The sequence below is a fragment of the Ursus americanus genome, chromosome 8, assembly GCF_024610735.1.
Source record: "Ursus americanus isolate L20-20 chromosome 8, mUrsAme1.1.p, whole genome shotgun sequence".
NCBI lineage: Eukaryota > Metazoa > Chordata > Mammalia > Carnivora > Ursidae > Ursus > Ursus americanus.
Genome location: NC_142134.1, coordinates 65454273 through 65468420, shown reverse-complemented (window position 1 = coordinate 65468420; position 14148 = coordinate 65454273). Strand labels below are relative to the sequence as shown.

At 41.3% G+C, this 14148-nt stretch overlaps 1 protein-coding gene across 3 annotated transcripts in view; it reads left to right on the top strand.

Moving 5' to 3' along the window:
- Positions 1-14148, top strand: part of LOC123775788 (cytosolic beta-glucosidase) — an 889125-nt gene that overhangs the window by 849220 nt on the left and 25757 nt on the right. The window contains exon 10 of one of the 3 annotated variants that reach the window (XR_015725386.1): positions 11205-11406. The exons of the other annotated variants lie outside the window; for them this stretch is intronic. The gene's annotated coding sequence lies outside the window, so the exon portion shown is untranslated. The remainder of the gene's footprint in view (positions 1-11204; positions 11407-14148) is intronic. 3 annotated transcript variants of the gene reach the window in all.

Sequence of the window (14148 nt, the reverse complement as noted above, 5' to 3'; positions counted from 1 at the left end):
CAGAATTACATCTCATTTGGGGGAAATATGTACATTTTGAAGTTTCAGGAGTAACAGATTCCACATGCCAAGAAAAAGCCTGAAATTATACTGTGGGTCTACTGCTCAGCCATAAAGATTGGACTGTGAGGTGTGTGCCTTGTGAGTTTTTGTCTCTAAAGGAGCTGGTGAGTTTCCTTAGCTCTGACTCTTCCAAAGGCCCTATGCACAAAAGTGCTCTTCCCAGACAGCTGTTGATAGATGAGAATCACCAAGTGGCAAACAGCATGAACATCTAACGTACCCTGACTTTGGAGCTGCACCTGAGATGGACCACCCGAGGCTCCCCTGAAAGAAAAAGCATCCGCTGATATAGGCACCGCCCCACGACCAGGCGTTTTACATAATAGAAGGAAATTCTTTTAAAGCAGATGGCACAGTATCAGAGTGGGTGTCCAAATTCAGTCATTTATAAATTGGCCACACTGATAACCATGGAGACCTTTTCCCTGCTCTGACCACATATATACTTATCTCTATCACATATCAGAGCTAATAATCATTTACTGTCTCATGGTTATGCTAATTTCTAGAGCTGCTTGTGTCTTTAAAGAGAGAGAAGACACTTTAGAGCAGAGACTAGCTTTGTTTCTGCTGGATCTTGCTAGTTCAGTGCTAGCCCATGGTCTGTGCTTAATACATGAATCAAATCATATCCATAGGCCTCCACGTCAATGCTATTTTTTCTAAGAAGCCACCCTTGACCACAAGTATTGGGTACGTTGTCACTACTCTGTTTCTAGAGCTTCCTGGACTTAACCTTATCAGAACATAGAACTCCTGTATTAAAATTATTTTCTTGCTTATCTTGCTTCTCTACAGTTTGTTCTCAATAAGGAGTTTTGACTGAATAAATGATCAAATGCATTTACCTTTCTCTTTTAGCAAACAGTAAGAATGATACAAGGATCTTTGATAAACAGACCAATTTATCTTCTGGTTAAAACTTTGTATTATTCTCCTAACAAGTTCCAGCCGTCCTATCATGTCAGGATTTAGAAAGCTAAACATACTCTTCTAGGATGTCAGTAATGACCTGTCAGAATGGGGGGAGAGAAGAACAGGGTAGATTGAAAAGAATCCTAAGATTTCTGAAAGGCCAGTACAGCCTTGCTTGATGAGGCAGATGGCAAACAAATTATCGCCCTTAACTGTTGTCTGTGCTAATGATGTCTCTTCTTCCAGAGACCTTTGGATCCCAGACTCAGTGATAAGATTGATTGGTATAATACAGCAAAACAGGGATGGTTTTCCTGTGTTTTATCTACCAGAGGATTCTAGGGACCTAATACCTCTTACTGAAATCCTTGAGTTTTGAGTAGATGAATGTTCTGGTATCACTGACAGTATCCCCTGTTCTCCTGCTTGCCTCTGACATGATAAATTTGTACTTCTCCCATTGAATTTTTCCTGTCTCTTACCCATTTTCTATCTCAGTAGGGAAGCTCTTCTGTTTCTCTCTGGTCCAAACCTGGATAGAAATCCCTCTCCTTATTTCTCCTTAGAATAACTGAAACACACTGACATTTTGACCAGATACTTTCTGGAAAAATAACCAGATCCAATGCAGATTACAGAGTTCATTATTTATCAAGTGCATATAATATTAACAAGTGCATTTTTCTGATTCTATACATCCTAGAAAATGCAGTGAACAGCATTCGCACCCCAAATTCCCTATTCCTAACATAATGACATTCTCGAAAGTGTTTGGCACAGCAGTCACTGTGGTTCTTCCTTCTCAGCCTGGCTGTAAGCCATGTTGCCCGAGGACACCATCTTGCCTCTCCAGCACCCAAACATAGAACTACTTATTTATTATATCCTTCCAAGGATGAATGTCAATGCATTAAATGACAACATTTGCTAGTCCAAACCTTGCAGATACCTAGGGCCTTCACACTCAGCTCCTGTCTCCTGGTGGAGGGAGGGTCTATCCTGGTGCCTAAATAATTTGCAAGGAGGTATTCTGCCCGTGATCCCCTTGAGCAACCTGATTCTTCTACTTCTGGATTATCACCAGTTCTTCACCCATCTAGAGAATTCTAAATGACTCACTAAAGGGAGCACCATCACCTATATACCTAGAGAAGTAACATTTCACTCAACGATCTAGCTGTACAGTTGCAAGAACATACAATAAGCACGTGCAATTTTTTTTTGATACATTGGGTTTAGAAACAAGGCAATCGTGCTTGCAATGTCCTGCTTTTCGTTCTACTGAGTTAAAAGATTATGTGTTAAACATACAACTGCCTATAATAATCACCATTATACTGTCTACATACTTGTTTATGTTCCTATCTCCTTAAAACCATGAGCCCCTTGATATCAGAGATTTTACCTTTTTTTTTTTTTTTTTTTTTTTTAGTTAAGAAAAGAGAGAGAAGGGGGGAGGGGCAGAGAGAGAGAGAGGGAGAGAGAGAATCTTAAGCAGGCTCCATGCCCAGCACAGAGCCCCACACAGGGCTCAATTCACAACCCTGAGATCATGACCTGAGTCAAAATCAAGAGTAGGATGCTTAACCAACTGAGTCACCCAGGCACCCCCAGAGATTATGCCTTTTAAAAAATATTTTCATTGTCTTCACCCATCACAGTGTCTAACACTCAATTAGCCCTCAGTAAATATTTGATTAATTAGCAAATAAATGTGTGAATGAATTAATTAATTAAGTCTGATGCAAAGTAACTTTGCTTTCTATAGTAAGTACTATTTAAATTTAGATTAGGGAAAACATAGGCAAATTCAGGTAAAGCATAGCAACTGAATGTCTTAAATGTATATGGGAAGGTAGTGTTGTCCCCAGAGCACAAGTTTAAGGATGAAAACTTGGATTTCGATCTTGTCCTTCCCCAATGGTAGAGATACTATTTTTGGTGAGTTTATTTCCATGTCTGAAAAATGTGGATAATTACACTTATCTTGTTAGGCTGTTGAATAAAATAATGTTGATAAAGACCTTAGCATGAGCCTGACATAGAGTCAGCATTCATAAAATGTGAGCTTCTGCTGTTGTCATCAGTGTGTCAGTGTAATAAAAGCGGGCAAGGCACAACTAAAGAGTCTCTTCGTTGAGAGATGCCTAGAAGTCTAAGTGAATCATTGTCTGAGGCATATGTCTGTGGATAGCTGACCGCCAGACCATGGACGACGGTTAACAGCTAAATATTTAATTGCTGGGGACATTGACAAGAGCCAAATGGGGCCCCTTAAGCAGAACTGAGGGTTTTGACTGGACAGTGATGTGGGAACTCAATAATGGGACCAGGGCAGAAGTATTAGCTGACCACATAAAAACTAGGCCCAGTAGGAACAAAGGCCTGTGTGACTCCAAGGCCAGGTAGGGAGGCCTCACTCTCAGCAAGGAGCACCCAGGCCCTGTGCCTAGGGCAATGGGTTCATCCAAGCCCCAGAAGACAAAGAGGTTTTCGGAGTAGTAAGCGTTCTCTGTCTGAGTTGGTGCGCAACCAGCTGTGGTGTGGCTGAAGCTACAAAAGGGGAGAGCTGTGGACCGAACTGGGAGTAGCTGAGGTGAGCAGAGGCAGGCTGGTAGAGACCAAGACTAGCCCAAAGCATTCAGTGCCTAAGGGATAGCCATGACACTGGGTGATGATCTGTAGCTGAAGCAGAAGGAAGGAAGCTCTCATGTGGCCAGGCCCCAGTCATTCGACAAGCACTCCGGGCGTCCATCAAAGTGAAATCATGTTTGCATGGACGACAACAGTGTATCAGTCAAAAGGTACATCCAAGTCCAGAAAGTAGTGAGAAATCAGAAATACAAGATAGTATCAAATGCCTGTAGCATTATGACATAGAAGGCCCAAGAAAGACAATTTGGAGAAAAATACCACAGGAAAACAGAGTTCGTGGACATACGTCATTCCTCAGGGTTAAGTGGACCTAAAGAGACACGTGTCCCAAAATGTGTTCTTTCTAGTATTAAACTGTGAGAAGCTCCAAGAAAATAATCAGTTCTGTGCCCAAGTAACTGAGAGATGCTACGTGCAATCGCTCCTTTTAGAGAGTTATAATATTAGCATATTAATAACATAAAAAGACAGTTAAAAAGCATGCTTATATTTATTTAATCTAACATTCCCCAGTCTTCTAGGGCTGCCGCTTTCTTTTCATAGTACTTAATACTCTGTGAAATAACTGGGAAATTGTGGCCCGGACTATCCATATTAAAGCAACTACATGTTTTTGATTTCCTCATTTGAATAACAGAGATACCAGTAATATTACAGCAAAGCGTAAGGATCAAATAAAGTAATGAATGTTAAGTACCAAGAAAAGCACCGACATGTTATATGTATTTGGAAACAATGGAAGTTAACAAGACGAACTCTTGAGAATAGGGTAGCTAAGAAGAATAATATTACTATTATAACTCATGTATCTTTGAAATATTAGAACTAATACTCTTTATATTATTTTAGCTAATATAGTTTTGCATCTGTATCACCTCTTCCGGAATGTCTGAAGCACATCTTACTGGGGTCTCACATTATAATACAGTATTAACCATTCCTGTTCCCTTCTTATATGAAATATTTCTAATCACATGTCCATTCTGTTTCGAAAAACTCCCTGTCTGTGATCATCCAACTCCCATCCCGTTTTCTTCCAAAAGCAGCATCATTTTAAATGGAAAGTGGAAAACAGCAACAACGACAAAACCCTTGCTTATTTCTTTTCTTTCCTTCAGATCCTCAATGGGTGGGAAGAATCAGATCAAATGGAAAAATCTTGGAACTGAATCTTAGAGAAGTATAAGAACCAAGAATACCATCCCCCGCCACACACACACCCTCACCATGTACATCCCAGAGATAACACAGGCAGTATAGATCGTGTACAAAGTTGAGTTCTAGAGATTAAAATGCTGAGTTTTTAATAGACCTAGCCTTCTCCCAAAACTTGAGACTCTTCTATCCATCTGCCTATTTTACATCTCCAATGGGGTATCAAAACCAAATTTTTTATTGAATTTGCTGCCCCCAGGTTACCAAACTGCTTCCCCATAATCATTCAGTAAATGTAGTACACAGCAAATCAAATCTACCATTGTTCAACCAGAAGTCTCAGCGCCATCTTTGACTTTGGCCTTTCTTTCACATACCACTTCCAATTCCTCACAAAGCCCAGCAGAATATATATGTACTTTACTCCTATGCAAACCACCATCGTCTCTTACCCAGGTCACTACCTTATCTTAGCAGACACATCCTCACTTCCACCTGGTGTTCCTTCTAGCATGTTAGTCTTCTAGTGCAAGCCCTCCAGCAACTTTGCAGCTGACTCATAGTATCATCCAAAGTCCTTACCATAGCTCCCAAAGGTATCCACTCTATTACCTCCCACCCCACTTTTCTCATCTCCATTCACTCATCTCTGTCCCTCTTGCTCTCCCTGGAACATTCCACGATGCTCCCACTATGTAGAATGGCTATAAGGATTAAATGGTTGACAAGTACAAAGCACTCTGAGCTATATCTTACTCATCGTAAGTCTTAAGTAACATTGCATCACTATTATTTGGAGCTCCTGTGTTTTGCTTTTACTCCTTATATTTTTACCACATAATGTAACATGGGTACTGTTTTATAGAGAACATTCAGGGATGCCCCCACCTCAGGGCATTTCCTGCAACTAATCCCTCTGTCTAAATATTCTTTACCCCCCCCCCAAACCTACATGGTCTTCAGCTTCACTGCCTTCAGATCTCTCCTAAAATCATCTTATTCGTAAGCCCCTGTTGACCACACTCTAGGACATATCACCCATCACACTTGATGTGCTGAAAATATCAAGAGACAAAACAAAGAACCCTAGAAGCTCCAAATAGTTGTAAAATAATGTTAGTGGAGACATACTGTGAATAAGACATGACGCTAAGAGCTTTGCATGAATTGATCATTTAATCCTCAAAATAATTCTATAAGAAAAATAATATTATTAATCCCATTTTATCTTATTTTATTAAGATTTTATTTATTTAACAGAGAGAGAGAGAGACAGCCAGTGAGAGAGGGAACACAAGCAGGGGGAGTGGGAGAGGAAGAAGCAGGCTCCCAGCAGAGGAGCCTGATGCGGGGCTCGATCCCAGGACCTTGGGATCACGCCCTGAGCCGAAGGTAGACGCTTAACGACTGAGCCACCCAGGCGCCCCTATTAATCCCATTTTAGAAGAAATTTAAGATACATTGAGTTTACTAGGCTGCACAAGGCCACATAGCGGAAAACGGCTCTGAAGCTGAGATTCGCGCACAAGCATTTAAACTGATAGCCAATGTGTTCATCCACGGTGCGGCCTGTGCGCCTCACTGCTCTTGCCATTGTCGTGTATGTGGAGCCTACCTTTCACTGATTCTGAGAGGTTTCTCTTGAACACCACTATGAGGCATGGTGTAGGTATGGGAACAAATATTGGTAAAAAGTTACTTTGGAGAGGGAGTCAGGCTCAGATCCCGTACGACCTTGTGGGTATTGTTCTAAGAGAACCTTGGGTGTTGTTCTAAGTGTGATGAGAAGCCCTTGGAGCAATATAAGCACGTTTGCATTTTGAATGGAGCATTCTGGTTCTTGGGTGGAAAATAGACTATAGAAGGCAAGAGAGGAAGCTGGGGTTCATTGAAGTTCACAGGAACCATGATGGATGGTCCCTTAGATGAGGCCTATGGTGGGATTGGGGAGGACTGGTCAGGATTCAGGGTACATTTTAGGGGAAGAACTAATAGGATTTGCTGGTGAATTGGACATATGTCTCCCACGTTTTTTTAAAATTTCCCATTATATCCCACAATATGAATACTCCATTGTTTATTTAGCCATTCCTTATATTTAAGACACCCTTCTTTCCATTTTTTAAATTCCAAAGTGTGCTAGAATGTTTGTTCATATTCATGGCTCTTTATACACATGTGATTGTTTATACAAAGCTATGGGGTGAAACTGCTGAGTCATAGCGTACATAAAAGTTTAATCTTAACAGATACTGACAAATAGGTCTCTAAACCATATGTACTGATCAGCCTGTGCCAATTGATATTTCTTTACTTCATTCTGTAAAATGAGATGCCAATGTGAATTCAATGTGACATTGAAAACAGGCCCCCTCTCTGCTTTCCCAGTCCGGCTTCAGGCTATGCGGGTACTGAACCTCACCTATATGCCAGGGAGGAGATGGCGCTTGCTGCATCACTGGCTTTCCCCCATCTAGTCATTGCAACGCCCAAACCGACTTTCACTTGCTATTCGCTACTGTCCTTTCTGGGCAAAGTTGAGAAATTACAGTGACAGAAGAGGTGTGGTGACTTCCAAAGGAAGTGGTAACTGTGGCATTGGGCTACCCTTGTAAATACCTGAATACACAGAGAGCCCCCCCCATTAAAAGTCTGGTTATTTCCTTGTCAGGAAAGTGTCTTTTCACAGCCCTGGTACAAGGTCAGGCAGTGCCTTCAGGGGCTGTTAAGAACAGGTTGCCCTGTAATTAACTGACTTGCTACAATACAGTAGTAAGGCATGTGTTTCCTCTAACCTTGACTATCACCCAGTACATAGATGCTCATTGACCTGTAAGTTGAGGGCTTTCAAGGAAAAGAGATAACTGTGCCCAATAATCTTTTGTACCAAGGTTTCATAATCCTCTACTATCTAAAACACTCACTCATAGATTGCCTATCACAACAGACTGTAGACTTGCTGATAAACAGTGTTCTGGATACTTTCTAAACTTTCTACCATTAACCCTTTCAACCTCACATGCCTGGAAGCCAGGCAGGCAGGGATATATTATTCTAACTTTACTTAGGTCAACCTGAGGAATGGAAAGGTTAATTGACTTGGCCAAGGTCATAAAACAAGCCATAAAGAGACCCAAGAACAGAATTCAGACCTCTAGAAATGTTTCCAGTCTAGTGTGGGAAATGTTAAATGAAGTATGTTCCTCTAATTCTGCGCTGTTCTTTTCTATAATCTCATCCCCCAGGAGCAATTTTGCCTTTTGAATTCTTCCCAATTATGTTTTTCACATCATGGTATACACAGAAAATGGCATTAATTTTATGAATCATGAGCGTAAATGGATGGTGATGTCTATGGTCCCAGGTGACCAACTTCAAGCCCCAACCATCCCAAGCCCTGTGAAATTATCTTGAAGAGTGGAAGATTCAGAATTTCTGCCAACTGAGATCCAATGGGATCAAACCAATGAGAAAGTATTCAACATTTCTATAAAGTTTAACTTTATGCAAAGTGCAACCTCCCTCTGCTTGGAGAAAGATATGAAAGTATGGCAGAACCTGAAGACATGAGATTTCATGTACGCTAGAGTATCTTCTAGGCCTGGGATTCATAGCTATAGGAGACCGGGAGTTTGGAAGAGGGAACTAGAAACTAGGGTAACCTCCCAGATAAGAGAGGATGAACTGCAGGACCGTGAAAATGGCAGTGGGACAGAGAGCAGGCACCTGATTTAAAAGAAATTTTTAGGAACTGGTGACTAGTCACGTGGAGTGTTATAGGAGAAGAAGTTAAGGATGTCTTCAGGATGATTAGCATTTTAAAATTCTTGCTAATGCTCCTTTCTCTATATTTGAACATATCATCTCAAATCTTATGTCGTTATCTCTCTAACATAAAAATTTGGTCACACTTTCTGGGCAAGCTTTAATGGTTTCTTATCTGGCATAGGAAAAAGTCCAGATTCATTGCCTCCGCATACAAAATCCTTTAGGAGCAGACCCTAAAAACCAGCATCAGGTTTCTCTTTCTCCACTGCCTATTTCAAAACAAGACCTCAGGCACAGAAAAGAATTATCTTCCCCTTACCAAACTGAGCTTTTCTATACTTTTAAGATGCTCTTTGCTCTCCTGTATCTTATTCTTTGCCTGATAAACTCCTACTCAACATCTTACCTCCATATTACCTCCTCTATAAAGTGTTTCCCAATCTACCAAGGATATAAACTTTCTTCCTCCCATTTCCTCCCACAGAACCTCATAATGCCTGCATATTAACTATTGATGTGCCTAACTTTTGTCTCTTCCATTGAACAATGGAATTTCCCCCCAAGGTCAGTGCTGAGACTTAACTACACCCGGCACCTAGCATAGTACCTGGAACATGATACGTACGCCACGAACGTTTGTTGGGAGAATTAAATAAATAGATCTTTCATGTTTAATGATGTTTGAGAACTAAGAAAATGATGATTCCTTCTATTCTCTAACATCTTGCCAGAAGTTGCCTTCAGTGGTGTAGGGGATAGGCTTAAGTCACACATGATTTTGAATCTCAATTTTGACTTAAGATTTAAGGTGAGTTACTTCCTACTTCGGAGCCCCCTTTCCCTCACTTATAGAATTAATACAGCAATACCAACCTTACAGGGTTGATGTGAGGATCCAGTGGGACCCTAACACTTGCCACATACAAGGATGCTCAGTAAACACTTCTTCCTTCCTGATTTTCTTCATCAGAGCCACTTGAATGCTTGTAAAAATGCTTCTTCCACAACACTAGTCTTTATTCACATCTTAGTCTACTCTTTTACAAAGCCACACATTTACATGTGGATTTATTTATCCATGTGAACATACACATGTATAGTTTTGTCTTTATGTTTTTAAGCCATATTTTTATATGGCATACCCAAGAAATATATATATTTTTTACTAAATACTCATACAGACATAATGTATGAATGGCTAAAAATAAGATCTTACAGTAATAAATTGAGAAGTAATATACTATGATGTTTAAGAGTTGGTCTAGGGAGTAAGAAATAAACTTGGATTCAAATTCTGACAATATCACTTACAAGAAAATCTAACTTACAATGCTTCAGTTTCTTCAACTGTATCATGGATGTAATAAATGTATTTAACTTGAAGACTTGGAAGGACTGAGAGAGATATTGAATGGAAAGCACTTGGCACAAAGCCTCACACATGGGATACTCAGTAGCTGGTATTTTTATGGTTCCAATCATTATTATTGTTTCTCTGGCTTTCACTCAAACTTGCCATTGCAGACTTCCATCTCACCCACCTATTCTGAGCACCTCCACAGGGCATCCTCAGTGTGCCTGGGAACATGGCATCTGGGCCTTCACCAAACAAGGAACATAGGAAGGGGAAATAGGGGCTCTTGGTCAAGAGAGGGTGTAAGCACCATAGAGCCATGCAGAAAACTGTGTGACTCCTCTTTATTAATTCCACTGGTGCCAGAAATGCAGCCACCCGCTCTTCCAACACTCTACCACTGTTCTACCCTCTGAGCGTGGTCACAGTGCACAAAGCCACCCCTAGGCACCCCCCCCCCATCTCCCTGCCACTTGAGTCCTGGATATTTCCAATGTATTATTGTTCTTGATGTGCCAAAGTAACACTGAATTCTGTGCCAAAATGAAGGGAATATTTTGCCACCATCTGTTGCATTACATTTGTGACATAGGCACAAAAATGGTTTTGTCTTGTGGTCCAACATTTTATACGGTCTTTACTGTCTGGGAAGTAGAAGTTAAGGATAGGTTGGGGTAATATCCAAATGACTGAAAGGGTTCTTCTAACCACTCTTTTTTTTTTTTTAGAACACTATTCTTTTTCCAATAACAGAGTCAGATCACTAGACACAGTCAGTTTGTTTGCTTTGCTCTTCCCTTAGAGAGAAAGTCACTCTAGTGGGCATCCTCAAACTTCCCCCCACCCCAAGTTCTATGCACAGTGAACCTAAACCGTGTGTGTCTGGGAACAGGGCCAAAATGGCCTGACATGAGAGCTAAGTCTCTTTGATGTTTCATCTTTTATCTTGGGGGGGGGGGGAGAAAAACATGTGAATTTGGCATCCTCTCCATAGTATTATGTTAATATAAAATAATGGCATTCTTCCTCCCACTTTTTTAGTCCATTTCATGGCTTTCGGGGACCCTCTGGAATACCTCACCAACCTCCACAGGCCTTATATCCCATGTTGCGATCCCAGATCAGCTTTGGAATAAATGAGTTCCTTCCCAGGAGACTCCTCCTTTGTTAGCACTGGTAGAAATAGATTTTTGGCATATTCTTTCCACTCATTTGTCAAACATGCCCTGACATGGCTGAATCCCAGCCATAAACACAACTTACGGTTAAACTTGACTCCCCTACCCCCTCACAGACTCAAGCCATGCCTCAGAAGCATCATGAAGAACCTCAGTTTGCATCCTACCATCTGCCTCTGCATTTGCCGGTGAAATGTGAGGTTCTGTTGGCTGAGGAGTCAAAAGCAGAAGGTTTGCAGTGCGTGATTACTGATGGAAACCACGCTTCTTCAAAGTATGGACGTGCACAGGGAAACGTTTGATAAATGCGTCTTAAAGGTAATAACTTGCATGGCAGGATAGCTTTATATGAAGAAATTTGGAGTTATCCAAAGACATTCAGGGCCTTCCAGAAAATAAAACCCATTCGATTAGTTCCCTCCCTGTACTTAAGCATATAAAAGTAATGGATCCATATAAATTATTGCATTCCATATTCACACCAATTAAAAATTCCTCAGATGGTTCAGTCAATGGCCCATATGTATTATAGTTCTAGCAACTCTCAACCATATGCAGTGACATAGGCTGTGCCAGAAGTACCAAAATAGTCTTTAGAAATAAATGCCTCTGCATTGTGGCTCATAAAAATACCTGCTAATTATAAATGTAAGTCAACTCGGCCCAGTGTTAGTTGAATGACACGAAGCTAATTTCTGAAATGCAGGGAGATCGAGAACTAAACACAGTGCGTAAAGACTTAATGGAAAATTAATAAGGTTAGGTCATGTTACTATTATCTCAAATCCATGCGGTTTTCCATGAAATAAGTGGAGTTCGCTGCAGTCCTCTGAGATGCAGTTTATAGCCTCATGTTGGTTTCGTTTAAAAAGGCCAACCCACCATAAAAAGGAATGTAGTACAGACACATGCTACAACATAGATGAACCTTGAAGCCAGTCCCCAAAGGCCACATATTGTATGACTCCATTTGTATGAAATCTCCAAAAGAGGCAAAGACACCGAGACAGAAAATGGAGGAGTGGTTGCCAGGAGCTGGGGGAGGGGGTTTGGGGAGGGGCTGCTGACCAGCCGGAGTGACAAGAGTGTTCCAAAGTTAGGTAGTGGCGGTTGTTGTAAAAATCCATGAATACACTGAAAAACCACCCTCTTTAAAAGGGTGAATTTTATGGTAGGTGAATTATATGTCTGTGAAGCTGTTATAAAAGGAGAAGAAAACAAGGCCAACAAGGGTATGGTATTAAATGAAGTCTAGGAATGGGGAAGGATGAACCATGACCAAGATCGCCCAAAGGACCTGATCACCACCAAGACCCTTAGAAGACCTATGCTGGACCCCTCCACTCCTGGACCGGCTTCCACAATAACGTCCCAGAATCATTCTCGGACTTCACAGTTTTCATTGCCAGGATCCAAAGGGCGACAGTCTTCAAGTTACTAAGATGTTTGCGTTCCCTTTATTTCTTTGTTTCTTTTCACCTCCTCATTGGATTTTCTAGTAATTTTGAGTCAGGTGGAGAGGAGTCCGCTCTGCTTGTGCTGTTCATTATGGAAATTGGTTTGACCCTCATTTGCATCTATTTGCACTGCCATCAAGCTGATTTAGAATCCGAGGGTGGTGGCAACCTCCCCCGAAGCTGGCAGATTTGCTCTAAAAACAGAACCCTGGAACTTTCCAACTAGCTCCGAAGAACTTGTTCTCTTGCCCTTTTGATTTCTGCACAACATGGGCAGAGTTTCAGAGAAATACAACTCTGGGTAAAAGAAAGAAAGGAAACCTTTGTTGCCTTCTGCTATAAATAGCCTCCATTCCCTTGCCTTCCCTCCACGCTGCTAGTCAACCCTGCAATCCTGGGTTGCATATCAGAAATAAATACACTGGTCTGTGGAGCGAGCACGAGGCCCCAGGCAAGCTTGCAGGCTGACAGCTGGCAGCAGAGGGGTTAAATCTTAAACAATCCAACATGGCAATTATCCCTGCTGCAATGACCCACGGGTTCCTCACTAGCCCCAGGAAGGAACAAAGTGCAGCACAGCAGCCCTGGCCAAGGTGCCAAGAGGAGTGATAAGAACCCAGGAGAATGCAGACTTCAACTGGCTCAGCCATTCTGGCCTCTCCTCTTTGGTTTCCCTTTCCAGCCCTGGGCTGGTTCCTTGCTTTCTGTCCAACTCCTCCTCTCACCCGCCCTGTGTGCTCCCCCACATGTGTCCAGCAACAACCACTATCCTCACCTCCCCTATGCGACCTGTGCTCTCTTTTATTGTCAGAATGGAAATCGCTTTATTGTTGTTTATGATGTAAAAGGCTAAATTCTCATTGTAAAAAAAAAATGAGTTTATATAAAAAGGAAAGGGGACATAAAAATTAGCTCTACTCTGACCACTCAGAGAAATTCACCCATACTTCAAGTGTATAGTCTTCAAATTCAAAGAAATTTTTTTAAATGAAACCTATGAGACATATCTATTTTTCACTTAGAAATCCATCTTGTGCATTTTTCATTTCAATAAATATAGATCTACACTACCATTTTTAGCAGTCTCTATAAATGTATCCATAATTTGCACACTTAGTCTGTTTCTTCTTGATTCATATATATGAATATATATATATATATTCATAGATAATATACACATTCACAGTTTTTTTTTCTTATTCCCAAATTTATCCATGAGGCCCTCCTTCTACCCTCAAGCCATCCAAGTTGCCTCAGCACACCTGACATCTGGGCCTCCTGCTGCCCCAAACTGTCTGCTCATCAGAAGTTGCCCAGGCCTTATCCTTCAAGACCCTATGCTACTCGATGATAACTGGAAAAATGTGAGGAATAAAGTGAGCTAATGGGTTAATCGGTACAGTGGCTTTTATTCGGTGTCAACAGATATTTGAGGCAGGAATGGGCTTTAGAAATAACCTGGCCTGGAGTTTCCCTAGCTTGTCAGTGGAGTGCAGGGGTGAGGGTAGTATAAAAACAAAATCACGGTTCCTTCCTCCAGGGAGTTCAATGCGATCAGTCTGGAGTGGGGTCGGGAAAACTGTCATTCAACAAGCTTCTTGTG